This window comes from Balaenoptera borealis (assembly GCF_965194805.1).
Source record: "Balaenoptera borealis genome assembly, chromosome: 11".
Lineage (NCBI taxonomy): Eukaryota > Metazoa > Chordata > Mammalia > Artiodactyla > Balaenopteridae > Balaenoptera > Balaenoptera borealis.
Window position 1 is genome coordinate 9,001,350 of NC_138868.1, and position 26,656 is coordinate 9,028,005.

Here is a 26,656-nt window from a genome sequence, read left to right on the forward strand (position 1 = left end):
CTTTTTTAGTCTATTAATAAGGTGAATTACATGACTTGATGTTTTAATGTTAAATCAATTTTGCATTCTTGGGATAAACACTACTTTGTCAAGATGCATTATCCTTTTTATGTATTGTTGACTAAAATTTGATAAAATTATAGTAAGAACTTTGCATTTATCACCATAAGGGATATCGGTCTCTAGTTTTCTTTTATTGCAATGTTTTTGTCTGGCTTTAGCATCAGAGTGGTATGGACTGAATGTTTGTGTCCCTCCAAAATTCATAAGTTGAAATCTTTTTTTTTTTTTTGGCTGTGCCACGCAGCTTGTGTGATCTTAGTTCCCCAACCAGGGATAGAACCCAGGCCCTCAGCAGTGAGAGCATGGAGTCCTAACCATTGGACCACTGGGAAATTCCCTCATATGTTGAAATCTAATCCCCAATGTGATGGCATTTAGAGGTGGAGCCCTTGGGAGAAAATTAGGTCATGAGGGTGGAGCCCTCATGAATGGGATTAGTGTCCTTATAAGAAAAGACCAGAGAACTAGCCCTCTTTCCACCATGTGAGAGTACCGTGAGAAGTTAGTCATCCACAGCCCAGGAGAGATCCTCACCAGAACCCAGCCATGCTGGCAGTATGATCTCACACTTCCAGCCTCCAGAACTGTGAGAAACCAATTTCTGTTTTTGATAAGCCACCCATTTTATGGCATTTTGTTATAGCAGCCAGAGCTGCCTAAGACACAGGGTAATGCTGCCTCATAGAATGATTTGTGGAGTATTGTCTACTCTTGAAATTTCTGTAGGTGTCTGTGTAGAATTTGGCATTATCTCTTTCTTAAATGTTTCACAGAATTAGCCAGTGAAGTCACATGTGCCTGGAATTTTCCTTGCAAGATGGTTTTTAAGTACAAATTTAATTTCATTTAACATTTCCTGTACTGCAGGTCTGCTGCTTCTGAATTCTTTCAACTTGTATATGCCTGAAAAAGTCTTGATTCTCTATGGTTTGGAAAGATATTCTGGCTGGGTATAGAATTTTAACTTGATAGTTTTTCTCCTTTTCAGTTCTTTAAAGATATTTCTCCTTTATCTGCTGGCTTGTATGATTTCTGACAAGATATCCCAAATTCCCAAATCCATTCCCTTAGCTCCAGGAGACTTCAGGCCTCAACTAGGTTCCTCCCCACACCCACTGTTCTACAGACCTGAAATTTTCTCTAGTCAATAAGTTGATTCATAAGGTTCATTTTATTGGTTTTCTTTCTCTTAGGGAGTAACTGTCTTGTGCTTCCTGTTGCCCAATGTCTAAAAACAGCTGTTGTATATAATTTGATAGGCTTTTTGTTAGTTTGAGACAGGAGAGTAAATCTAGTCTGTGCTGCTCCTTCTTGACTGGAAGCGGAAGTCCTGACAACTGACACATTATTATAGTCCTCATGACTTCTTGCCAGATACATTTCTATAAACAGGAACAACTGAAGAAATAAAAAACAATATTTTCTGATTTCTCTACATACCATGAAGACAGGAGAGCAACAGAATTAAAGAAGACAACGTTACTCAGAAATACTGAACTTTGAGCTGGATGAAGTAAACTATCAAAACACCCATCTTTTCTGCACCAAAGTATGGAAACTATTGAGAGATAGACCCAGCTGTCAAATACCTTTCTGTGTGGTCAAAAGTGAGCAAAATACATGCTCTCTGAGGGCAAGGATACCCCAAAAGAGAGAAAGAAGGAAAGAACTCATACATGCCCTGTTTCTTCTCCCAAACTCACCAATCAGATAACTCATTCCTTATTCCACAAAGAAACAAGAAGCCAGAAGAATGGAGGTTTCTCCAACACTCCCTACCTAGCATCTCCCCTTAGGGAGGGATAAAGTCCACTTCCAATTACACTAGGAGCACTGTTGTTTTAAAATCATTAAGAATGGAAAAGAAATTATGCCAGGCATGAGGGAATAACAGGGTCCAAAGTAACTCTCCCGCTGTAAACAACTACAACTAGAAAACTGAAGGAAATGTGGGAAACCATAGTCAGCCTTTGAACAACAGGCCATGCAGAATTGTAATTTCTTTGATAATAGAAACAAATGATGTGAGACCTACCTATCATCACCCAGGCTTTCTTCCTGGAAGCAGTTTCCGGACATTAGTGTAGAGAAGTGGAATCCAAAGAAAGCCTGGCAATCTCATTGAGTTGAGGAGGACAAAAAAGTTAAGAGTGGCCAAGGCAGCTAGAATTTGCGGGACAAACTTCTGGAGAGAAGAGAGCTATGCAAAAATAGTTTCACAAATCTGTAGTGTATATAAAGAACTCCACAACTCAATAAAAAGTAGTCAAGTACTCCAATTCAAAAATGGGCAAAAAAAAAAATTTGAACGTGCGCTTTATGTTTTTTTAATTTTTTAAATTTTATTTATTTACCTTTGGCTGCATTGGGTTTTCGTTGCTGTGCACAGGCTTTCTCTAGTTGTGTCTAGCAGGGGCTTCTCATTGCGGTGGCTTCTCTTGTTGTGGAGCATGGGCTCTAGGCGTGCAGGCTTCAGTAGTTGTGGCATACGGGCCCAGTAGCTGTGGCTCGTGGGCTCTAGAGTGCAAGCCCAGGAGTTGTGGTGCACGGGCTTAGTTGCTCCGCGGCATGTGAGATCTTCCTGGACCAGGGATCAAACCCATGCCCCCTGCATTGGCAGGCAGATTCTCAACAACTGTGCCACCAGGGAAGTCCCTGAACATGCGCTTTACCACAGAAAATAAATGGAATGGCCAATAAGCAAATGAAAAGAAGTTCACCATCATTAGTCATGCAGAAATGCAAACTAGACCATGAGATATTACTACACATCCTACTAAAAATGGCTAAAATTCAAAAGATGGACCATGCAAAGTGTTGGAAAGAACATAAAGTAACTGGAACTTTCACACATTGCAAATGGAAATATATAATTTGGAAACTCTTTGGAAAACAATTTGACAGCTTCTGATGAACTTAAATATACACTTACCATATGACCCAGCAATTCTACCTCTAGACATTTACCCAAGAGAAATTAAAATGTTATGTCCACACATTGTACACAAATGATCAAAGCAGCTTTATTTGCAGCAGCCCAAAGCTGGAAACAACACAAATGTTCATCAACAGGTGAATGAATAAACAAATTGCAGTATGTCCATATACTGAAATACTACTCAGCAATCAAAAGAATGAACTATTGGTACACTACAACATGGATGGATCTCAGAAACATTTGGCTCAATAAAAGAAGCCAGACGCAAAAGAGTATACACTGTATGACATTCATTTGAAACTCTAGAAAAGACAAATCTATTGCCTAGGACTAGGTAGAGCTATCTGGAGTATGGTACCAGGAAATTTGGAGGTGATAAAAATGTTCTATATAGTGGTTACATGGGCGTATAAATTTGTCAAAACTTGTCAAAATGAGCCCCCCAAATTGATGCATTTTATTGCATATACTAAATCTCAATAAAGATTTTTTTTTCCCAGTTTTGTGGATGGTTAACCAGCTAATGGGATAGACGGTGGTGGACATTTCCTTGGTTTTAGCTGTTAACAATTGAGGGAAAGAGAAAAATTGGGAGTGGATTGTATTATAATGAGAAAAGAGGCCCTGCTTATATTTACCTCTGAGGAGGGTTCACTTTTTTTTTTTTTTTTTTTAGCCACATGTCATGCTTGTTGGATCTTAGTTCCCCACACCAGGGATTGAACCTGGCCCCTGACAGTGAAAGTGCCGAGTCCTAACCACTGAACCACCAGAGAATTCCCAGGGTTCACTCTTTGAGTGGAGGTTAAGCTGTGGCTTAGCCGAAGGCCCGGGTTCTGGGATTAACACAGAGGCAGTGCTCACAGGCTGGGGGCTGCTGACAACCACAGCACAGTGGCATTTCTGTGTGAGCTCTTCAGAGCCTTTACCCAACTCCATCTGGCCCAAGTGGCCTTGAGAAAAGGGAATTCAGTTGGGGCTTTGTGCTCAAACCAGCTTGGACCTCCCTCTGCTCTTTCCTATCTCCTCCAAGAAGGAGGTCGCTTTCTCTGGCCTGGGGCGGGGAGATTCAAACCACCAAACTTTGGGGCGTCACGCATATCCCTCCTTCACAAGAAGATGGTTTCTTCCACCCCATCCAACTTTACCTGCCCTTTAGATCCCCTTGAACAAATCACTGACCCGATGAGTCTTAATACTTGAACGTCTCACTTTCAAGTCACAGTTTAACTTGGTGCCTCGAAAGAAGTTATAAACACTAGTCTTTAGTTCAGGTGACTTAGGGCCACAGCAGAGCCAGGAACTGATGAGCTGAGGAGGCAAAGGGCAGTCTGTCTCCTCCCCCTGCACCGAAAGACAGGAAACAGGTTGTGGGAGGGAGAGGCCTCAGCTCCAGTGCCCCTACGAGATCCTGCCCCATGGTCTTCAATGACTTCCTGCTGCAGGTTGGGGGGCATCGGCCACTGCCAGCAGGTCCAGAGCACTCTGTTGATTCTGCCCCTGCTCCTAACATTTTTGCACAACACCCTGCAGAACTTCACCGCCGCTGTCCCCACCCACCACTGCCGCCCACCTGCCGACACCAACCTCAGCAAGGACGGGAAGCTGGACGCCTGGCTGCCCCGGGACGGGCAGGGGCGGCCCGAGTCCTGCCTCCGCTTCACCTCCCCCTCAGCAGGGACCACCCTTTCCCAATGACACAGAGACCAGCAGCACGGGGGCCACAGAGCCCTGCACCCACGGCTGGATCTATGACAATAGCACCTTCCCTTCCACCATCGTGACTGACGTGAGGAGACCTGGACCTCCTCCTTCCAACCCCTGTGTCCCCATCTTACCATCCCCCCCCTCACACACACACACACACACACACACACACACACACACACACACACACACACACACACACAGACTGTGTGAACCTGACCTGAGTTTGTCTGAAGACCCTGGAGCTATGAAGAGCTCTGCCTAAATGCAGGTAAGAGAACCAGGGTTGGAGTTGAGGTCTTCCTGGTAGAGGAGGTTATGGAACTCCTTGCAGAAAGCTGCTCCCTGCCCCTCCACCTCCACCAGAGAGAGAGATACTATTACTGGAGTTTGATATTCTACTTTGGTTTCCCTGAGAGGTTGCAATTCCACAGGGTAGGGGCGGTGGTACAGAGGAAGCTAGACAGGAGGCAGGCAGATAGTGGAGGGCAAAGAGGGTATTCCTGAGCTGGGGATTCTGGGCTCAGAGTCCTAGAGACAAAAACAATTTCCTGACTTCATCTAGAAATAGCTCTCGGCAGCTGGGGCCAGGAGATGGAGAGCAGCCAAGGAACTAAGATGGGAAAGAGAACAGGGTTATGGGAGGGTCCTTTCATCTCTAGTGATTTAACACCCCTCCCCCGAAACGCACACACAGTCGACTGTAGAGTCTCCCTGGCCTGCTAAGTGGTTCATCCGGCTGAATTCTGCACTTTGTAGCTGTCACATGGATCGTGCTCTTAACATCTGTTCTAGTCAATGATCTTTTGGTTGCAAGGAAGAGAAGCTCTCTCAAGGCAGCTCATGAGAAAAGGGATTTCAGGGAATCCAAGGGCAGGAAACAAAGTGTGTCCAGGCCTCATGGAAACTGGAACCAGGGATTGGAGCACCAGAGACATCCCTATACACTTACTCTGTAACTCTCTCCTCAACCCATTTCGTCTGTGTGCCCATCTGCAAGACAACCACTGGTCCCAGCTCTGATCCATTACCCCTCAGATTTAGGGCCTACCACCAACCAGAACATTTCTGTGAATCTTAATTCAAATTCTCAGAAAAGGCTTCAATTGGCTCAGCCCAACACGCTGATGAGCAGCCCCACCCCCAACCCGGCAAGTGGCTCAGGTGTCCATACCTCATCTAATCATCATGCCAAAGGACAATATAGTGGGATTACGTGGCCCCTTGCCCTTTAGTCAGGGCTCTGCAGAAAAGATGCCTTGAGAAGAGGCTGTGGTCGAGCAGAGCCCCCAAACTTGCCTGATGCAGCATCTGTCTGAAAGCGATAAAAGTTAAGCCATACTTCCCACTAGACAGACCCAAGATGCAGAAGCAGAAGGTGACAAAGGATGGCTAGTCCTCCTCCCTCTGGGCATGCAGGCATCATACGCCATCCCCTCCCTGCAGAGTTGGGGAAGGACCTTCTTCATTATTCTCCAGCCTCAACCCAAATTCTGAGACATTCCCCTCCACCCACCTTCACTTGTATGTTATCAAGGCTTCCAATTCTGCTTTTCCACTTCCCTTCTTGAAACTCTACACTCTGCTTTCCAAGTTCGACAATGCTCCGGGAACTATCACCCTAGCTGTTGTTCTTCTGTTCAAAACAGCAGGCAGTTTGATCCAAAGCTCAGATTTCTTGCCCTCTGGAGCAAAGAATCTGGGTAAGTGTGCACCTGAGCTTTCCTTCTAAATGGAGACTTGGTGGTAATCTCATCATTTTTGGTTTCAATGACTGACAAAGCCAGATGCACACAGTTTTCCTGAGTTGTGGGGAGATGGCAAGAATAATCCAATCCTCTTCCAACAGGTACTGTGAATGGGACCATTATCCACCACCACGCATGAACATAGGGCACTAAAAGACGTATTTCATAAACACAACCAGGATACTTCTTCCTTGGGCCAATAATGCCAAAGGCTGCACCAGAGACCATTTCATTAGGATAATAGGCAGCTTACATGCATAACCTAACGTGAAGCTGGGCCTTCTGAGTTGTGAAGCAAATGAAACGGCTCGCAAGTTATCAGGGGTTGCTTCAGCAAGAAGCTTAGTCATAGTGAAGATACTCCACCCAGGCCACAGGGCTGTATCTGGTCGGCACAATGGCACAGGTCACCTGAGAAAGGCAAGTCCCAGCCTGCCCCTTGGAAAGCACTCCCAAATGGCCCAGTATCCCAAAGGGATACTTCCGCACTCTAAATGCAAAGCAAAAAATAAATAAATATAATAAGAAAAAGATGTTATCTCTGGGTTCTAATAAAAACTCTGTCTGAGCTCTTCTTATTTTCTTCTGAATTAAGGTATCCTAAGTAATAACTAGCAGCTTCTATCTGAACCATGTTAGTCAGGACTCTTGTTTGCAAGTGGCTGCAATTCAACTCAAGCTAATCTGAGCATGAAAAGAGTGTATAAAGGCTCCCATGACCAAACCACAAGATGAGCAGAGACAGCGCTTGCTCTAGGAGCAATGGGACCCAGGGCCATGCGAGCAGGACCCTTGCTGGCTCTCATCTTCACTTTTCTTTGCCTGCTGGGCATGTGACTCTGCCACGGATCCTTCACGACGTGGCCACTGACCATTCTGGGCTCACTCCTAATAACTGTCTCTCCGCTTCAACTTTGAAAAATTCTAGGAAAGACTTATTTGCTGTCCTGGGTCAGGTGTCCACCCCTGGGTCCAATGACTGTAGGGCAGGGAGGGCGTGAGTTGTTATGAATGACCAGCCTGAGTCTCCAGTTCGCTTCTGTTCTGCAGATGAACAACAGTTACCACTTCACTGCTCTATTTCCTGGTGCCACTGTCGTTCGTTTTCTCTTTTTCTCTTTTTCTTTCCCCTGAGGCCAGTCTCACAGCATCTGTCATGTATCACAGCCTTTATCAAGTTAGCAGTGCAGAGCTTTCCTAGGCAGCAATTCTCTGAGTCTCCCTCAAATCTACCACTGCCTATTCCTAGACTTTGTTTCCTGTTACTGATAAAGTAATTCTATATACATGAGGCCCAGGAGCACACAAATATACGAGCCTCAAGAGTCTCAGGTGCACATGAAGAGAATATATATAGTAAAAGCCAGTGCCAAACCTAAGGCGATGTAAGCCCCATCCAATTGTTGCTTTTACAGATGACAAGCACTTTAGGGCAGAACAGAGGCAGAAAAATTCTTTCTGAGTACGTATTCTATACTCATTTATCAATTTCTATTCTGGACTACACCCAGATTTCATCACCAGACTGCATACAGATTTTGTTCTCTTTGCACGCCTTAGTTCTTTTTTTTTTTTAACAAATCCTTATTTTATTTTTCCATTTTCTCTAAAATCGATAAACCCTTTTTTTTAAATTTTATTGATGTAGAGTTGATTTACAATGCTGTGTTAATTTCTGCTGTACAGCAGAGTGATTCAGTTACACATGTGTATATTTTTTTTCATATTCTTTTCCATTATGGTTTATCACAGGATATTGAATATAGTTCCCTGTGCTACACAGTAGGACCTTGTTGTTTATCTGTCCTATATACAATAGTTTGCATCTGCCAATCCCAGATTCCCAATCCATCCCTCCTCCAGGACTCCTCTGACTTCTTACCTCTTTCCTACATCCTCTTGCTTCTCAGCTTTCCATTCCTCAGTTCTGGTCTATCATATCCCTAACTCCTCACTACAGTGTGTCCCACATGCATCTCCACAGTAGTATTTCATTCACAGGTTTCCATTAAATTACTGTTAAAAATGAACTCCCAGTCTGACACAGCCCCAAAATCTTTTTAAAATAAAAATTATATCAGATAACACAGAGAACTACAGAATAGCAGTTATTTGAATAAAACAGCAATAAAGTCCATTGTTCTTTGGAGAAAGCGTTCAAATGCCAACCACCCAAATTTTACATCATATGGTGTGTGCACAGGGTATTAAAAGTCTCACAGTAATAATGAAATTCACAAATAAGGATTTCTCTCCAATCAAATCAAGATTATCAAGTAATTACACTTGAAGGATGAATTCATTTGCATATATATTAACACATCTTAGGGAGCATTCCCTAAACGTCCTGGTCATCCCTGCCCCCTTTCCTTTTTCTTCTGTTAACAAAAGAAATGAGCTTTAAAGTCCACTCAAAAGTATACAAAAATTAGCTTTTATGTAAAGGAAATACCACACCTATTTGTCATTTTGATTTAAGTCACATCCTTTAAGTCACATCCGTCAGTGTGACTTTTGATTTTAGTATGATTTTCCTGCAGGCTGTAGAGCTGTTTTACTCCACCTAGAAAGGAAGTACTTTTAAAAGGAGAATTTTTTTTTCTTATATTCATTAAAAAGAGCAAAAAATTTAAACTATTAGTTGAGGTATCCAATTGCCACTTATTCAGGATTGCAAATAACTACAACCCTCTCAAATTTGCTTATGGAAAGTTAATGGAAGGATGCAAAGGTATTTCACAGAACCCAAGGTCAAGAACTTGAGCCCAGCCTTATGAAAGACTGGAATCAGGTGGTTGAGGAGAACCAGGGGAGCTGCACTCTATCTTTACCTCTCTGGCACTAAGCTCTCACCCCGACTTCCCTCTGACTAAATTACTGCATTCTTTTCCCCTATGCCCCTCCTTCCCTCCCCTTCTCCCCTCCCTCCTTCTCCCCCTCCCTCATTTTTTTCTCCCTCTCCCTCTCTCTTTCCCACTCTCTCTCTGTCTCATGATTTCTCAGCTCCACTTCCACGTCATTCCAAACTTGGTCCTCCCACCCCAACTTTGGGTGTCCTTACAAAGCTTGCTTCTCTGAGTCGCTTTTCCAAATTTGTAAGAAAAAGAACCTGGGGACTTCCCTGGTGGTCTAGTGGCTAAGGCTCAGTGCTCCCAATGCTGGGGGCCCGGGTTCAATCCCTGGTCAGGGAACTAGATCCCACATGCCACAACTAAGACCCGGCACAGCTAAATAAATAAATATTTAAAAAAAAAAAAAAAAACCTAATTAGCTCTGTCCAGCTCCAGGGTCAGTTTTCTTCAGCTGCACCCAAGGAGGGACAGGTTAAAGGGCCCTGAAAGAGGGTGAGGGGTTAGTGCTCAGAAAAGGGCGAGTAGTCTGAGCAGTCATCCCAAAAGATACCTCTTACATGTTTTGAAATAACTTGAATCATTCTCACCAGGAGAAGATGATGAGAAAGATTGTGTGACTTAGGGAGGCAAGCCCTCCTTATGTGCTTGTCCTAATCCAAGACCCTCAGCCCAGGAGGAGAGAGGGAATGGGCTGCTGTGGGGCCGGCCCAGCCCTCCTTGACCCCAGTTCTTCCTTCCTCACAGTGGGACCTCATATGCACACACAAGACCTTGCCACAGCTGAGTCAGTCCATCATCATGGCAGGAGTACTGGTCGGAAACTTGATGTTGGGGATCATGGCAGACAGGTCAGTGGTGAACAAAACTGGATCAAGGAGCGAAGGCATAGCCCTCTAGGCTGGACACAGAGGGGAGACTGGCATCCCTGAGAATCCAGAGAGGGACACAGGACTGATCCACCCAAGCCTGACCATGTCTGGAAAGTCTGCAGGAATCACACAACCGTCCATCAGCACTTTCCATGTCTTGCCTCATTTCAGTTCCTCCTCACACTACCCTTGTGAAGCCAGCATGAATGGTACTATTAACTGCATTTTACCAATGAGGACACTTAGGTTCAGGGATGTTGGATAACTTGCCCAAACTGCCTAGAAGGAACCCAAGAAAATTGTGTTGTTAATTCTGAGGAGTGGAATTGAAAAGAAGAGAACTTTTCACTTTTCATTACTATATTATTTGAACTTTAATGATAATTCATTACCTTTATAATTGTATAAAGTAAATATTTAATGTTTAGTTTTTTAAAAAGTACATTCACATAGCTAATAAGTGGCAAAAGCAGGACAAGAATCCAGATTTTCTGACATCCTGAAGAAGTCACCTCCCACCACTCTGCCTTGTATGTGACATGTGAGTGTCACAGAAACAAAGACCTAGGAATCGGGCTTCCCTGGTGGCGCCGTGGTTGAGAATCTGCCTGCTAATGCAGGGGACACGGGTTCGAGCCCTGGTCTGGGAAGATCCCACATGCCGCAGAGCAACTAGGCCCATGAGCCACAACTACTGAGCCTGCGCGTCTGGAGCCTGTGCTCCGCAACAAGAGAGGCCACGATAGTGAGAGGCCCGCGCACCGCGATGAAGAGTGGCCCCCGCTTGCCGCAACTAGAGGAAGCCCTCGCACAGAAACGAAGACCCCACACAGCCAAATAAATAAATAAATAATAATTAAAGGTGCTAATAAAAAAAATTTAAAAAAAGACCTAGGAATCAATAACAGCTAGAGACAAGTCTCAGATCAGCCATAACTGTGTGCCCATGAGGAGGTTATACAAACTCTCTTAGACTTGGTTTTGCCATCTATAAAATAGGGGTTATGGTGAGGGTTAAATTAGTAGCTGCAACTCAGTGTTCATACCCTAACCTTGACTATCTTCCAGGCCAAGACCATAAAAAGATCATGGGATGAATAATAGGAGGCAATTTTCTAAAGAATAATATCTGAAAATATTATAAATGTCATAGCAGATCAAAGACACAAAATCAGCTTTATTATTCATAAAATCTAAGCCACAATCATATGCATTTTGCAAAATCATAAACCTTGCATAGGTTTCCCAGAAATAAAAATCACATAAACCAAGCTCATAGATACAGAGAACAGATTGGTAGTTGCTAGATGCAGGGAGTAAGGGGGGGGGCAAAATGAATGAAAGGGGTCAAAAAGTCCAAATTCCAGTTATAAGCTAAATAAGTCATGGGAATATAATGTACAGCATGGTGACAATTACTGTATTGCATATATGAAAGTCGCTAAGAGAGTAGATCTTAAGTGTTCCCTTCACACACACAAAAAAATTGTTGTAACTATATATGGTGGTGTATTTTAAGTAGACTTATTGTGGTGATCATTTCACAATGTATACAAATATAGAATCATTATGTTATACACCTAAAACTATTATACTGTTGTATGTTGATTACACCTCAATTTTTTTAAAAAAAATCACAAAAGGCTGTCTCCTAACAGGAGTCACCATCGACCAAGAGTCAAAGAATCAACCACACCCCAGAGCAGTAGTTCCCAAAGCTTGGGAGCTTGTTAAAAATCAGGTTTCTAGCTTACCTTCCAGATATCCAACAGGCCTTAAGTGGGGCTCTGGTATCCGGATTGTTTCCAACACACCCTCTATGATTCTGATGAAGGCGCGTGGCTCTCTCCACAGAGGTATGCTGGGATGCATCAGGACCCTGGACAGCAGCAACCCAAGGATCCTCCCAACACCAGGTCCCCTAGATGCCAGCCCTCACCCGATTATTCCCTACCTCCCATCTCAGCATCTACCTGAGGGCACAGGCGGGCAGCCTTACAAGCAGCTGTTAGATTGCCCAGGGCACCAAGGATGAGACAGCCAGGGACATGGGGCAGGGGAGCAAGCAAAGCAAAAAGAACCAATGCCCAGATTGATAAGTGGGAAGACCATGGCCAGAAAGGAGCCAGACTTATCCGAGGTCTCCCAAGAAGACAGTGGTAATCCTTGAAGTAGAACCCAGGGCTCCTAGCCCCCAGCCCAGAATTCTTTTCACCCCTCCCAAATGTCTTCCTGCTCTGGTCTGTGCTTTTCTCAGAAAGCCACAACCCTGTCAACCAAGGCTGAAGTCATGCCCATCCCTACCCCCCACCCACAGGTTCTTCATTGAGTCTGCCCTCTGGCATTCCTCCTTGGGGAACCTGGACCTCACCCTGAAGGCCCTGCGGAGAGTGGCCCAGATCAAAGGTAAACAGAAAGAGGGTGTCAAGCTGAGTGTGGAGGTGAGACCCCCCCCAGGACCCTCTGTGATACCCCACCAGAGCTCTGCCTGCCCCCACCCTCATCCTAGAAGCCAGGACACCTGGTGCTTCCCAGGCAGAGAGTGGAGGGAGGGGTCCCCAGGGGAACCCAAGCCCTGAGCCCCATCTATCCAAGCAGCTGCTCCGAATGAGTCTGCAGAAGGGCCTGACCATGAGCCGAGCCTGGCCCTCGACGCTGCAGCTGCTGCGCTCCCCTGCCATCCGCCAGCTCTTCCTCTGTATCGTGCCACGGTGGTAGGTTCATCTGCACTCAGGTAGGAGGCAGACAAACTGATGGGCAGATAAGCAGACTGAGAAAACAGGACAGGCTGTGTAGGTGGGAGGTGAGGGAGGCCCCACAGCCAGTGGAAAAGGACACAGGTGCTCTGAAGGCACACAAACACACAGTAATTTACATTACACGTAGTTACAAAAATTCAATCATACTCCTCCTACGGTTCTAGAATCTTTTTGTCCTTAATATTTCACAAACTTCTTTCCATACTGATAAATATTGATAAATGTAGACCTACACGATTGACCCTGTGTTCTCACTGATTCACTCCCTCCAAGCGGGCTCCATTCTCTTTGGCTATGGCAAGGGGCTGGGAGAGTTTTGAAGGCAGCAGGTTGTCACAGTGACTAGCAACTCAAACCAACTTATGAACGGCGTCAGGACAATGATTCTACCTGTTTCCAGTCCAGGTTGTCTCCATGCAATGGTACTGAGAGATAGGAGAGGTGGGGCATCACAGGCGTGTGATTCTTTTGTGCCAGTTGCTGCCATGACAGCAGCAGAAATAACAGGCAGACGCTAGAAATTCCGGGGCACATAAGTTGAGTATATTCCTTTTATCCACCACTCAAGTGCTCCACCATATTATTTTATTCCTGTCCTCCACACAAACACATCCCAACTCCACCTCCTTCTCATTTTTCTCTTCTCCTCCCGAGACACACACACACACACACACACGTATGTTAAAAAACATTGTCACTTCCTCTTTGTCATTTACACGTCTCCAAGCATTTTGTGCCCCAGGTTTTTGTGGCCGTTGTTGACAGAGATGATTATGTTTGTCCAATTGTACTGAATAAAAATTTGTCTTCCCTTTCTAACAAAACATCACGCAAAAAATATTGCCAAACATGTAAGACCTCATACAGACTCTCTTACGAACTTCTATTGGACATATTAACTTTCCTGGAAGTTTCTCCCTTTATTATTATTATTATTTTTTTTTTTTTTTATGGCTGTGTTGGGTCTTCGTTTCTGTGCCAGGGCTTTCTCTAGTTGTGGCAAGTGGGGGCCACTCTTCATCGTGGTGCGCGGGCCTCTCACTGTCGTGGCCCCTCTTGTTGCGGAGCATAGGCTCCAGACGTGCAGGCTCAGTAATTGTGGCTCACAGGCCTAGTTGCTCCGCGACATGTGGGATCTTCCCAGACCAGGGTTCGAACCCGTGTCCCCTGCATTGGCAGGCAGATTCTCAACCACTGCGCCACCAGGGAAGCCCCTCTCCCTTTATTATTATAATAAATTTGTCCCCACCCCCAATCAGAACTTTTAAAGACTACATAGTATTCCATAATTTTCTAATTTATTTTAATACTGCCAGTAGTGGACACATAGGTTCTTTCCAGCTCTTCCCAATCATAAACAAGTATCCATATGCATGCAGCCCTATGCATCTGTCTTATATCCCTTGGGATAAACCTCAAAAGTGTACTTACTGAGGGATGTCCCTGGCAGTCCGGGGATTAAGACTCCACACTTCCACTGCAGGGGGCACAGGTTTGATCCCTGGTCAGGGAACTAAGATCCCATATGCGGCTCAGCCAAAAAATAATAATAATAATGGGCTTACTGGGCCAAAGGTATGAAACGATGTAAGGCTTTTCACAGATATTGCCGCATACTCTACAGTAACGTTTTAAAAAATTGTATAAGATACCCTCATCAACACCAAAGACTTGCTCTGAGAAACAGAAAAAGTATCTTGCTGGTTTTTTTTTTTTTTGATTTGTTATGTGCCTTTTATTCACTCAACAATAGGTTTTAAAAATATCGCTAACTATTCATCTTCAACATCATTTTTTTATATTATATATATATTTTTTTTTGCAGGTTCTCATTAGTATCTTGCTGTTTTATTTTTTATTTTTTTTTATTTTTGGCTGCGTTGTGTCTTCATTGCTGCGCGCGGACTTTCTCTAGTTGTGGCGAGCAGGGGCTACTCTTGGTTGCGGTGCGTGGGCTTCTCATTGAGGTGGCTCCTCTTGTTGCAGAGCAAGGGCTCTAGGCATGCGAGCTTCAGTAGTTGTGGCACACGGGCTCAGTAGCTGTGGCTCATGGGCTCTAGAGAGCAGGCTCAGTAGTTGTGGCATGCAGGCTTAGTTGCTCCATGGCATGTGGGATCTTCCCGGACCAGGAATCGAACCTGTGTCCCCTGCACTGGCAGGCAGATTTTTAACCACTGTGCCACCAGGGAAGTCCCCTATCTTGCTGTTTTAATTCACATTTATTTTATTCTGGAGGAAGTTGAATACTTTCTTCATATGATTTTGATCTGTTTATAATTTCTCTTTCTTGTAATCTTCCTGTTCACATCCCTTGCCCATTTTTTCTTTTTGTTGACTTGTTAAGAACCCTCTTGTAGAGAGTCTGCCTGCCAATGCAGGGGACACGGGTTCGAGCCCTGGTCTGGGAAGATCCCACATGCCGCGGAGCAGCTGGGCCCGTGAGCCACAATTACTGAGCCTGCGCATCTGGAGCCTGTGCTCCGCAACAAGAGAGGCCACAATAGTGAGAGGCCCACGCACCGCGATGAAGAGTGGCCCCCACTTGCCACGACTAGAGAAAGCCCTCGTGCAGAAACGAAGACCCAACGCAGCCATAAATAAATAAATAAATTTAAAAAAATTTTAAAAATTAAAAAAAAAAGAACCCTCTTTTACATTAAAAATACTGTTAAGTCAGAAAGAGAAAAACAAATACCGTATGCTAACACATATATATGGAATCTTTAAAAAAAAAAAATGGTTCTGAAGAACCTAGAGGCAGGACAGGAATAAAGACACAGACGTAGAGAATGGACTTGAGGACACAGGGAGTGGGAAGGGTAAGCTGGGACGAAGTGAGAGAGTGGCATGGACATATATACACTACCAAATGTAAAATAGATAGCTAGTGGCAAGCAGCCGCATAGCACAGGGAGATCAGCTCGGTGCTTTGTGACCACCTAGAGGGGCGGGATAGGGAGATGCAAGAGGGAGGAGATATGGGGATATATGTATATGTATAGCTGATTCACTTTGTTATAAAGCAGAAACTAACACACCATTGTAAAGCAATTATACTCCGATAAAGATGTTTAAAAAAAAAGATACTGTTACCATATAAGATCAGTATTTTTGCATCTGCATTCTCAAGTCTGTCCTTTAAATTTATCACTTTTTAAAAATGAAATCTTTTATTGCTTTATATAATCACATCTATTTTTTTTTAATTCATTTAGGTTACCCTCCTCCTGAGTATAAAACTATTCACCTAAATTTTCTTCAAACATGTTCGTATTTGTTTGGGCTTTTATATTTTACCATAGTCCATCTGAAATTTAGTTGAACATATGGAAGGGAGTAGGATTCTATATTTTTTCTTAGATTAGTTAATTGTCCCAAACCCATTAATGAGTAGCCCAACCTTTCCTGGCTGGCACCCTTATCTTATACTGTTTCTGGACTATTCAGTTCCATTGACTTGTCTGTCTATTCTGGTGCCAATAATATTCTGTTTAATTCTTAATTACAGTGTAGCTCATATAAGATTGTCTTCTGTGGACAGCTTCTCACTGTGCCCTTTACCAACCTTGAGACAGGACACTGTACTTCGGCACATCTCTAAGGAGCAAAGCTGCCCTAAAAAGTGTCACTGAACATTGTTGATTTTATGAAGACTCCTTGGGGGATAGAAGAGATGCTTATATCACATACCACACAGCCAAAACACTTAATAGGCATTTCTGTTGTCCCTCAAATCCATTCTTGGCTAACAGTCACTTATTCTTCTCCTCTTTCTCTCTCCTGATACTTCCTCCACATAACTGCTAAAATCTCCTCCTAAGAATTCATCTCTGGCTGTAAATCTGCATATATCACTCAGCAAAGCAAAACTCCTGGCATTAATGAATCCTTCTTTCTTATAATTCATCAATTGTTACTTAAGCCTCCCCATGAGGAGGGGTCTCTCCAAAACACCCTCTCCCAATGCAATCAACTAATCAAAGTATGCGCCTATCAAAAGCAGGTCCCTTAGGGCAGGGAATTGGAAGGAGGGGAAAAGGACCTATTGCAAGGTAAAAACATTGTTTTCTCCTAGGTAATTTTTAAATGTATGATAGCTAACATTCTGTTTTTTAGAATTAAAGAAAGACTTTCTTATCCGCATTCAAAATATAAAAATCCCACTCACAGGATTGATATAAGGCCTAAAGGAAAGAACAAATGTGACAGCAGTTTGCCTACTGCAATTGCTATATAGACGTGGCATGGCTATTACCCAAATCATATCCCCTCTGTTTCTGCCCCAGGTTTGTACTCCTTTTCAGCTTCTATGGCTTGATCATGGGTCTGCAAAGTTTGGGGATTAACATCTACCTGACCCAGGTGCTCTTCACAACTGTGGACCTACCATTTTATTTCCTGGGCTTTCTGACCACCAAATCACTTGGCTGCAAGCATACCCAAATGGGCTCCTTGCTGCTGTCAGGGAACTTCATTCTGACCTGTGCAATGATACCCCTGGTGAGTAGACCCATTTCTGCTCCTGTCCTGGTCCTTTCCCAAGCCCAGTTCCCAATCTGGCCCAAGCCAACTACCTGGAAGGGTATGAAAACCCCAAGCCTCCTCCAAACTTTTCCCAACACCTTATCATTACCTCTTTTCATTCCAGATCAGGTATTCCTCCGCATCGTGATGGCACTGTTAGGAAAAGGCTGTTTGACTGGACTCATGAACTGCCTCTTAATGTACACAGGAGAGCTGTACCCCATAGTAATGCAGTGAGTGGGGGTGTTGGGGAGGAGTCCTGGAATGGAACAATGAGGTCCTAGAGCCAGAAGGTTTCCAGCCAGAAAGGGCACAAAGGTCAATCAATTATTTTTTAAGGCAACAAAGGAGAACAAAAACATACAGAAATTAGGACAAATTAAAGACAAAAAGTAAGATGGTATCAATAACTCAAAATATATGTCACTACAATAAATATAAATAGATTAAACCTACCAGTTAAGAGGCAGAGATTGTCCAAGTTGATTTTATTTAAGTCTAGTTCATGAAGTTTACAAGAGACCCATTTAAAATGTTAGACCATGAAAATCTTAAATGTGGAGAAATAGAAAAGGTTATACTAGACAAATATTAACCAGAAGAAAGTTAGGTAGATATAGAAGCCAAAATAGACTTTAAGACCAAAAAAAGTACAATGGTTAAGAATATGGCTCAGAATTCCCCAGCGGTCCAGTGGTTAGGACTCGGCGCTTTCACTGCTGGGGCCCAGGTTCAATCCCTGGTTGGGGAACTAAGATCCCACAATCTGCAGGGCATGGCCAAAAAAAAAAAAAAGAACATGGCTCTAGTATAAAAGGTAACTAGTCCAAATGCTCAGTCATCTTATCTATAAAACACAATAATAATAGTACCAGAAACAGATTAAATAGAAAACAAATGTATAAAAAAGAGGGTCAACAAAACAAAAAGTCAATCTTTGAAAGTATCAGTGAAATGGACAAATGCCTGGTAATAATAATAAAAAAATTAAAAACTGGACAGGAATAAATATTAGGAATTAAAAAAAAAACTGAACTATAGATCTAGAGTAATTAAGATGCAAATTTTTAATTAAGTAATTAAAGATGCAAAAAACTATAAACCAGTCTATACTGATAAATTTTTTTTTTTTTTTTTGGCTGCATCGGGTCCTCATTGTGGCTCAGGTTTCTCTCTAGTTGTGGCGTGTGGGTTTTCTCTCTCTGGTTGTGGCACATGGGCTCCAGAGCATGTGGGCTCTGCAGTTTGCAGCATGCGGGCTCCCTCACTGAGGCGCCTTAGCTCAGTAGTTGAGGCGTGTGGGCTTAGCTGCCCCATGGCATGTGGGATTCTAGTTTCCCAACCAAGGATGGAACCCACGTCCCCTGCATTGGAAAGCGGATTCTTTACCACTGGACCACCAAGGAAGTCGCGATAAATTTTAAATTTAGATGAAATTGACAAATTCCTAAAAAAATAATATAGGAAAACTAATTCTAGAATAAATAAAAATTCTGAAGAGTAAACTTTAAAATCTTGCCTCAAAGAAAACACCAGACCCAGATATTAATACAGGTGAGTTCCACCACACTTTTAAGGAACAAATCTTCCAATGTTATACAAATGCTTCCCCAAAAAAGAGAAAAAGGGAAATTATGTCAAATACATTCTGTGAGATCAGGTGATACTGAAACCAAAGGAGGATAGTTGTGAAATAAAATTACAGGCCAATATTACTCATTAACAGATACAAAAATCCTAAACAAAATATTAGAAAAATGAATCCAGTGGTGTATAAAAAAAGATAACACATTATGACCAAGGAGAGCTGATCTCAGGAAAGCAAGGGTGGTTTTACATTAGAAAATATATTGGGCTTCCCTGGTGGCGCAGTGGTTGAGAATCTGCCTGCCAATGCAGGAGACACGGGTTCGAGCCCTGGTCTGGGAGGATCCCACATGCCGCGGAGCAACTGGGCCCGTGAGCCACAATTACTGAGCCTGCGCGTCTGGAGCCTGTGCTCCCCAACAAGAGAGGCCGCGAGAGTGAGAGGCCCGCGCACCGTGATGAGGAGTGGCCTCCGCTTGCCGCAACTAGAGAAGGCCCTCGCACGGAAACGAAGACCCAACACAGCCATAAATAAATAAATAAATAAATAAATAAATAAATCCCATTAAAAATATATATATATATTAATATCACCACATTAATAGATTATCATCCCAATAAAAGCAAAAAGTCTTTAGTAAAAATTAACATCCATTAAAAATAGTCTTAGTAAAACAACAATAGAAGGAAATTTAAGTTGATATGGAACATCTACCAAAAATCCACAGTAAATATTATTTCTTGATGGCGAAACATTAGAAGCATTGCCTTTTTTTTTTTTTTAGTATTTTTTTTAACTTATTTTATTTATTTTTGGCTGCGTTGGGTCTTCGTTGCTGCGTGCGGGCTTCCTCTAGTTGCGGCGAACGGGGGTTACTCTTCGTTGCGGTGCATGGGCTTCTCATTGCGGTGGCTTCTCTTGTTGCAGAGCACGGGCTCTAGGGCGCGTGGGCTTCAGTAGTTGTGGCACACGGTCTCAGTAGTTGTGGCTCACAGGCTCTAGAGCGCAGGCTCAGTAGTTGTGGCGTACGGGCTTAGTTGCTCCACGGCATGTGGGATCTTCCAGGGCCAAGGCTCGAACCCGTGTCCCCTGCATTGACAGGCGGATTCTTAACCACTGCACCACCAGGGAAGCCCTAGAAGCATTCTCTTTAAACTTGGGAATAAGACCAATGTGCCTGCTGTCTCCTCCTCTATTCAACATTATCCTGGAGAGTGTGGTCAGTGCCTAGGATAAGAAAAACAAATAACAGAAATAGGACTGGAAAGGAAAAATCAAAACTATTATTATTTATAGAGGATATAACTGTCTGTATAAAAAATAGATAACTAATAAGAACCTACTGTATAGCACAGGGAACTCTACTCAATACTCTGTAATGACCTATGTGGGAAAAAAACCTAAAAAAGACTGGATATATGTATAGGTATAACTTTGCTGATTCACTTTGCTGTACAGCAGAAACCAACACAACATTGTAAATCAACTATACTCCAATAAAAATTAATTTTAAAAATCTATATAAAAATCTAAAATTATTAGAAATAGTAAAGTTTGGCAAGGTGGCTAGATACAAGGTCAATAAACAAAAGATCAATTGCATTCTCTACTCTTCTAAAAATTAGAGTTTTTTCAAGAAAATTTTTAAATTATATTAAAAGGTATTAAAGAAAATGTAAATAAATGTATTATGTGCATGGAGAGGAAATCTCATAATATGTCAACTCATAATTGACATAAGATGATATTAAAATGTTTGTGATTCCAAGATTGATTTATAAATTCAATGTAATTCTGATCAAAATCCCGATAGATATTTTCAAGAAACTAGCAAGCAAATTCTAAAATGTATATAAAAGTGCTGTGGACCAAGTATAATCAAGGTACTTTTTTAAAAAGGACAGAGGGGAAGGACTTGCCCTACCAGAGATCAAGGCATATTATAAACTCTTATTATAAAATTGTAGTAATTAAGATAGTGGATGCTGGAGCAGGAAAGAACAAATTGTTCAATGGAAAAGAATAGCAAGCTCCAAAACAGACCCACACATAGGAAAAACTTGCAGAGGAAGCACTGCAGATGATAGGATAAAACGTGGCCTATTTAACAAATAGTACCAGGACATCTACTAACCCATGTGGGAAATAAATAAAATGCAATCATATTTCAACCTTAAAGAAAAATTAATTTCTGCTGAAGAGGGGAGGATTTCTGAAGACATTAAAAAAAAGGCTAACCAAAAAAGGAACATTGATAAAGTTTTCTACGTTGGATTTTTTTTTAAATCCTGGTCATTTGTTTCACTATAAACAAGGTGAAAAGAGAAAAAGAAGGTATTTACAAGGATTTGTATGCAGCATTTATAAAGAACTTCTGGAAATCTATTAGAAAAAAAGGACTTCTATTTCCATTAAAATAAAAAAATAACATTGACAATAACCCCCAAAAAGTATAAAGTATTTTTAAATATCCTTAAAGTATTTTTAAATATCCACCAAAGAGCTGGAATAAGAGTAAGGGAAAACTAGGCCAACCATCTACGGGAAATTGGGAGCCCAGAGAGGTAAGCAGAGCACCTGAGCAAACGCTATACATAATGAAGAAAGTCATGTGCATTCTCTTTGACCTTAGAATCAACTGTTTAACACAGTACTGGGGGTCCTGGACAACACTGCTCTACTGGGAAAGAAATAAGCAATTTAAAAGACAAGCGTTTAAAACACCATTATTTAGAGAGTATATGATCATTTACCCAGATAAACCAATAAAATCAATAAGCAATTAAAACTAATAAAAGAGTTCAGCAGGATGCTGGATACAAAATCAAATTACCAAAATGTCAATAGCAATAACCTAGAAGCAATAATCTAGAGAAATAACCCAGAAAATAACATAGAAAATCTTTGAAAATGAAGACACCATTCAGAATAACACCAAAAGCTAGATATTATCAGGAAATTAACAGAGGACATCCAAGACTTCCATGGAGAAAATTTCTGAAACATTTTTAAGATCACAAAGATTATCTTAGTAGGTGGAGAGACATTCCACACTCTTGTTTAGAATGACATGATAAAGATATCCATCCTCTCCAAGTTAACTTTTAGAAATTTATAGAAATTCAACAGAATCTAATCAGGATTTCAATTAGATCATTTTTTAGGAACTCCAAAAACTTACTCTAAAATTTATATGGAAGAAAAAAGACCACAATTGCTAGTCAATTCTGAAACAGAAAAGCAAAGAAGAGAGTCTCACTCTACCATCTATTAAGACATACAACAAAGCCATGGCATGTCTATGGCTTTCTTGGTGCAAGAAGAGACAAACAGAATTGAAGAGAGGGCTTGGAGATAGACAGATAGAGATGGAGATGCAGACGCAGATGGAGATGGAGATGGAGGGGAGCGGGGAGCGGGGAAAGGAGGGGGAAGGAAAGGGAGAGGGAGGAAGAGGAACAGAGAAACATGGCAGCTATATCAATTTCATTATATCAAAAAGGACTTCTGCTTATTGAAGGACACAATGGACAAATTTAAAAGACAGAGGGGAATTCCCTGGCGGTCCAGTGGTTAGGACTCGGCGCTTTCACTGCCAGGTCCGGGTTCAGTCCCTGGTCAGGAAACAGAGTGCTGAGTGAAATGAGAAATAGAATGATCTATTACCTCTACCATTTAGGTAAGTTAAAATATTTGCACACAAAACAATATATATTTTACAAGAACATATACAAATAAAAAATTCAGGGACTTCCCTGGTGGAGCAATGATTAAGAATCCGCCTGCCAGTGCAGGGGACACGGGTTTGAGCCCTGGCCCGGGAAGATCCCATGTGCCTTGGAGCAACTAAGCCCGTGCGCCACAATTACTGAACCCATGTGCCACAACTACTGAAGCCCACGTGCCTAGAGCCCGTGCTCTGCAACAAGAGAAGCCACCGCAATGAGAAGCCCGCACACTGCAACCAAGAGTAGACCCCGCTCGCCACAACTAGAGAAAGCCCGCATGCAGCAGCGAAGACCCAACACAGCCAAATAAATAAATAAATAAATAAACCTTAAAAAAAAAAATGCACATCAAACACAATAGAATGGTTGACTTTGGCAAGGAGGGCATTAGGAGTGGGTAACGATAATAAAAGGAGTAAACAATTAAGGGGGGGGGGAATAAGGGAGCCTTTCAAGGACAAATGATAATAGAGGGTGAGGGTCATGAACTGAGGGTTATGAGTAACTCAACCCTCTGCCTCTGAGGTCCAAAAAAAAAAGTAGAAAAAGAGAGTGACTGGGTAGCTTTAGATAAGATGACCAGGGTAGGTCTCCTTGGTAAAGATCAAAGGCAAACACTAAGGAATAAATGAGGAAACAAAGGGATAGGGCACAAGATAAGAACTTGGTAGGCAGGGATCAATCATGTAGGGATTTAGAAGGAGGTCAGATTTTATTCTAGCATGATGAGATATCACAGGATGGTTTTAAGCAGAGGGTGAAAATATCTGAGTTACAGTTTTAAAGATCACTTTGGCTTCCTCATGGAGAATAGGCTAGGGATAGAAGGGCCAAGAGTGAAAATGGGAAAACCAGTCAGGAGGCTACCGCAATAGTACTGTCAAGAGGTGAAAATGGGGACTTCCCTGGCAGTCCAATGGCTAAGACTTCGCCTTCCAATGCAGGGAGCGCGGGTTCAATCCCTAGTCAGGGAGCTAAGATCCCACATGTCTTGTGGCCAAAAACAAAACAAAACATAAACCAGAAACAATATTGTAACAAATTCAATAAAAGACTTTAAAATGGTCCACAGGCTTCCCTGGTGGCGCAGTGGTTGAGAATCCGCCTGCCAATGCAGGGGACACGGGTTCGAGCCCTGGTCTGGGAGGATCCCACATGCCGCGGAGCAACTGGGCCCGTGAGCCACAACTACTGAGCCTGCGCGTCTGGAGCCTGTGCTCCGCAACAAGAGAGGCCCCGATAGTGAGAGGCCCGCGCACAGCGATGAAGCGTGGCCCCCGCTTGCCGCAACTGGAGAAAGCCCTCGCACAGAAACGAAGACCCAACACAGCCATAAATAAATAAATAAATAAATAAATAAATAAACCAAAAAAAAAAAAACCCCCCCCCCAAAAAATGGTCCACATCCGGGCATCCCTGGTGGCACAGTGGTTAAGAATCCGCCTGCCAACGCAGGGGACACAGGTTCGAGCCCTGGTCTGGGAAGATCCCACGTGCCACGGAGCAACTAAGCCCGTGCGCTACAACTACTGAGCCTGGGCTCTGGAGCCCGCGAGCCACAGCTACTGAAGCCCGCGCGCCTAGAGCCCGTGCTTCACGACAAGAGAAGCCACCGCAATGAGAAGCCCGTGCACTGCAACGAAGAATAGCTCCCGCTCGCCGCAACTAGAGAAAGCCCACGCCCAGCAGCAAAGACCCAACGCAGCCAAAAATAAATAAAAATAAAATAAATAATTTTTTTTTAAAAATGGTCCACATCCAAAAAAAATCTTTAAAAAAAAAAAATAGAGGGCTTCCCTGGTGGCGCAGTGGTTAAGAATCTGCCTGCTAATGCAGGGGACAAGGGTTCGAGCCCTGCTCTGGGATGATCCCACATGCCGCGGAGCAACTAAGCCCGTGCGCCACAACTACTGAGCCTGAGCTGTAGAGCCCGCGAGCCACAACTACTGAGCCCACGTGCCACAACTACTGAAGCCCACGTGCCTAGAGCCCGTGCTCCACAACAAGAGAAGCCACCGCAATGAGAAGCCTGCGCAACACAACGAAGAGTAGCCCCCGCTCGCCGCAACTAGAGAAAGCCAGCGCGCAGCAACAAAAGACCCAACTCAGCCAAAAATAAATAAATAAATAGATAAATAAATAAAATTAAAAAAAAAAAAATAGAGGTGAAAATGGCTTTGCATGAACTGGTGGGCAGTGGTTGTAGAGATGGAGAAGAGGAACTGATTCTGAATGTGTTCTGGAAGAAGAGCCAACCAAATTCATATTTTGGATGTGGGGAAATAAGGGAACAGGAGGTATCGGGGATAATTACAGATACTTGAGCTTGAGCAACTGGGTGGTTAGAAGTGCCCTGTGCCAGGATGGGGAAATCTGAGCAAAGAGCAGACTTGGAGGTAGAAACGAAAAGTTCTTGGCCATATAAAATTTGAGGGGCCTTTTGGACATCCAAATTAAAATGTTAAGTAGGAAGCTAGATATAGCATCTGGAGTTTGGGGGAGAGGTTGGTTGGGGACTTGTTCTGTTATACAGCAGGTTCAAACTGGAACTGGAACCCAGGCTTCCTGGTTCCGAAACCATTTGCTTCCAACTTTCCTTGTAGCCAAGGTAAGTGCAAGCATTTGGCCCTGTACAGAAAGTGAAAAGAGAAAACACCATTGGCAGGCAGAGTTAGGGCACCCACAAGCCTCACCGGCCTCACCAAGGTGCTCTTCCTCTCCATGGGCAGAGAGGTCCAAGTGTGACAACCACCTTGGCCAACATAGGCAGCATTCTGAGCCCACTGGTGGGCATGACCTCCGAGCTCTACCCTTCCCTGCCTCTCTTCATCTATGGTGTGGTCCTTGTGGCTGCCTGCCCCATCACTGTTCTCCTGCCAGAGACTCTGGGGCTGCCACTGCCCAACACACTGCAGGACCTGGAGAGAAGGTACGCTGCACCCTCCCCTACCCTCCCTACACTCAGAGCTATCAGGCCCTCACAAATCCTTGATCCAGCCCCATTTAACAAAAAAAGGCCAGACCCAGGGGAGAGCAGGGACTTACCTGGGGTCATTCAGCTGGATTCTGGTGGAGCCAAAGCCAGAATCCAGGCCTCCTGCTTCCTTTGGCTCCTGGTCCTGTTCTCACAGATAGGCTGAGTCCCCTAGAATCCTTTCTGGGACTCTTGGAAACAGTGGGAGATTTGGACATAAAATGGGACAGCTGAGCACAAACACCTAAAAAGGATCCCCCATCTCTACTCCCACGCCCTGCTTCTCCTTCCCCCATATGTGGAAAGAGAAATCGGGGCACAAGCAGCAGAGCAGCAGATGGTCCCACTCCAGTCCTCCTGAGAACTGAGAAGGGGCAGAGAGTGGACAGAGCCCCTGCATCTCCTGTACGTCCACACCAAGTGGAGGAATGGAGAAATGGCAGCCAGGGGAAGACGGGAGGGACCTCTACTGGACCTGTGGTTCCAGAGAATACTTCCCCTGGGCCCCCCACTCCTAGCCAGACCCACCCTACCATTTCATTAAAAGTAGCTATGCACAACTTCTCCCACTGTTCCCACAGAGGTCACTCCACTTCAGCTAACCCTCTGTCCAAAAACTCATGCAGCGATCGTCTATGTAGAAAATCCAATGGAATCTACACAAATGCTACCACAATGAAAACAAATTTAGCAAGGTTGTGGGCTATCAGATCAATATTTTTAAAGAATTGTATTTCTGCTGGCGCAGAACCTGGTGGCGCAGTGGTTAAGAATCCACCTGCCAATGCAGGGGACACGGGTTCAAGCCTTGGCCTTGGAAGATCCCACGTGCCGCGGAGCAACTAAGCCCATGCGCCACAACTACTGAGCCTGCGCTCTACAGCCCACGAGCCACAACTTCTGAGC

General features: G+C 43.5%; 1 long non-coding RNA gene and 1 pseudogene across 2 annotated transcripts in view; both read left to right on the forward strand.

Moving 5' to 3' along the window:
• LOC309606754 overlaps positions 1–26,656 on the forward strand; it is a 308,111-nt gene that overhangs the window by 213,331 nt on the left and 68,124 nt on the right. The window lies entirely within an intron of this gene.
• LOC309605836 (solute carrier family 22 member 6-like) lies at positions 946–26,413 on the forward strand (annotated as a pseudogene). Its single transcript has 7 exons — positions 946–4,790; positions 10,053–10,191; positions 12,296–12,618; positions 12,776–12,891; positions 17,223–17,697; positions 25,506–25,705; positions 26,049–26,413. The product of its transcript is annotated as a solute carrier family 22 member 6-like (transcript).